The sequence below is a fragment of the Sciurus carolinensis genome, unplaced genomic scaffold, assembly GCF_902686445.1.
Source record: "Sciurus carolinensis unplaced genomic scaffold, mSciCar1.2, whole genome shotgun sequence".
Taxonomy (NCBI): Eukaryota; Metazoa; Chordata; class Mammalia; order Rodentia; family Sciuridae; genus Sciurus; species Sciurus carolinensis.
The window spans coordinates 212810-215897 of record NW_025920269.1 but is presented as its reverse complement, the minus strand read 5'-3'; the positions used below and the strand labels follow the sequence as shown (position 1 = coordinate 215897).

General features: G+C 36.1%; 1 pseudogene; it reads right to left on the bottom strand.

The window, feature by feature from the left end:
* Positions 1 to 317: 317 nt before the first annotated feature.
* LOC124975413 (chromodomain-helicase-DNA-binding protein 1-like) overlaps positions 318 to 3088 on the bottom strand; it is a 97781-nt pseudogene continuing 95010 nt past the window's right edge.

The window sequence follows — 3088 nt, the reverse complement described above, 5'->3', positions numbered from 1 at the left end:
TATTATGCCAGTAAAAAGATATTTTGCAAAAATCAGATAACAGTAAGTAGCTTAACTAAATGGTGTGTTTATATTCCTGATAACTCCAACAGTGATAAGGTTTACAATTAAGGCCTTATCTTCTCCAACCTTCTTAGACTTTGTTAGGCCTTTTTATGTAAACAACATCTCAGCTCTTCCATTTCCTGGTAAGAGATTATTAATTTCTATTAGCTTCATGATATTCATTGACATGTTCCAGATGCTATATATTTTGTACTCATGGTTTTTTGTTTCTTTCATAAAACAAGACTTTTACCCCTCGAAAGACCCAATTTCTAAAAGGAACTTTTTACTGCTTTAACCCACCCCATGTCGCCCCCTCTCAACTTGAAGCAGCAAGATCGGTCATCAGCCATTTTCCTTACAGCATTAGAAAGTCCCTAAAATTAGAGAAGTAATAAAAAAAATTTTAAAAGACAGTCAATATAGATAGGTAAGTTGGGTTAAAACACAAAAATAAAGGCCATATTGGGTCCAGAATGTTGGAGGCAAATGACCTCTGAGAAATTAAAATGGTAATGTTTCAGAGTCCTTCCTCCACCCTTACCAAGAACCTGTTCCTGTTCTAACCTATTGTTAAGTCTCTCTAACAGGTTCAAATTATGAGACAACCAGCCCCAAGAGACAACTAATTTCCAACACCCATCTCAGTCAGAAGACTATGTCTACATCAAATTGATCCAGAAAGGACTAACACCCAGTTGAAATGGAAGGGACCTTACTCATAACATGAACTCATCACATCTGAGTTAAGACAACAGAAAAATGGACAGACCTCAGAGACCCCATCCACTGTCTAAAGATAAGACTGAAAAAATGTTAATCATGTTTTTTCTCTTACACTACTAATGAATCAACAAAGATTTGATTAAGTACAAAAAACCACTGGGAAATTTAATGGGCTGACAGATCTGTCTCCATGAGAATGTTACAGGCCAGACTCTAAGGGAAATGACTAAATAGACTCCATTTTGCTCTGAGAATCCATGTTATGTAGGAAATAAGATTCTCCCATGGGAACACTGCGCCTATGTGCCCATCATCCGTTACTTAGTGTGACATGATTAACACTACAGAATGATAATTCCTATGTAAAGAAACATTGCTCTCTTTTGCTCACTATTGCTCCTAAACAATGTATTATGTGAATGGTGGTTCTGTGGATGTTAGTAACCATTCTTTAGTTTGTTCCTAGGTAAGGGTCATTTTGACCCACTTCCCCCTCTGTTGGTGATCTAATTATGTTCATGTGTAATTTCGAATCATAGCAACAGACACTTATGATAAATGTGATTTTTGGTATAAGAACACTGTGGTCCAGTCTGTTCTCCCAAAAGCCATTTTTTGGTGCATTGTGTGAGAGAGTCAGCTGGCTACCTTAATAAAGACTCTCAAATTTTTACTTTTCAGTGGTGATCAGTCTGTTCTTAAGTTGCGCCCCATAACAGAACTTAAGCTGTCACTATTTGCTGATGACATGATTCTATATTTAGAGGAATCAAAAAATTCCAGAAAATTTCTAGACAACATCAATGAATTCAGCAAAATAGCAGGCTATAAAATCAAAACACATAAATCTAAAGCATTTTTATATGCAAGTGATGAAACATCTGAAAGAGAAATGAGGAAAACAACTCCATTTGCAAGAGCCCCCCCCAAAAAAAATACATGGGAATCAATCTAACCAAAGAGGTAGAAGATCTCTACAATGAAAACTACAAAACATTGAAGAAAGAAATTGAGGAAGACCTTAGAAGATGAAAAGATCTCTCATGTTCTTGAATAGGCAGAAAGAATATTGTCAAAATGGCCATACTACCAAAAGTGCTATACAGATTCAATGCAATTCCAATTAAAATCCCAATGATGTACCTTACAGAACTAGAGCAAGCAATCATGAAATTCATCTGGATGAATAAGAAACCCGGAAAAGTTAAAGGAACCCTTAGCAGAAAGAATGAAACAGGTGGTATCACATACCAGAACTTTAACTATATTACAAAGAAATAGTAACAAAAACGGCATGGTATTGGTACCAAAATAGACAGGTAGATCAATGGTACAGAATAAAGGACATGGACACAAACCCAAATAAATACAATTTTCTCATACTAGACAAAGGTGCCAAAAATATACAATGGAGAAAAGATAGCCTCTTCAACAAATGGTGCTGGGAAAACTGGAAATCCATATGCAACAGAATAAAACTAAATCCCTATCTCTCACCATGCACAAAAATCAACTCAAAATGGATCAAGGACCTTGAAATCAGTCCAGAGACCCTGCATCTTATAGAAAAAAAAGTAGGTCCAAATCTTCAATCTTGGCTAAGGATCAGACTTCCTTACAGAACTCCCATAGCACAATAAGTAAAAGCAAGAATCAATAATTGGAATAGATTCAAACTAAATAGATTTCTCTCAGCAAAGGAAACTATCAGCAATGCGAAGAGAGAGCCCACAGAGTGGGAGAATGTCTTTGCCACTCATACTTCAATAGAGCACTATCTCCAGAATATATAAAGAACTCAAAAAATTCTACACCAAGAATACAAATAACCCAATCAACAATGGTCTAAGGATATGAACAGATGTTTCACAGAATAAGATCTACAAGCAATCAACAAACATATGGAAAAAATGTTCAACATCTTTAGTAATAAGACAAATGCAAATCAAAACCACACTAAGATTCCATCTCACCCAATTAGAATGGCAATTATCAAGAATACAAGCAACAATAGGTGTTGGAGAGGATGTGGGGAAAAAGGTACACTCATACATTGCTGGTGGGGCTTCAAATTAGTGCAGTTACTCTGGAAAGCAGTGTGGAGATTCCTTAGAAAACTTGGAATGGACCTACCATTTGACCCAGCTATCCCACTCCTTGGCCTATACCCAAAGGACTTAAATCAGCATACTACAGAGATACAACCACATCAATGTTCATAGCTGCTCAATTCACAATAGTCAGATTGTGGAACCAACCTAGATGTCCTTCAGTTGCTGAATGGATAAAGAAACTGTTATATAATATATATGATATA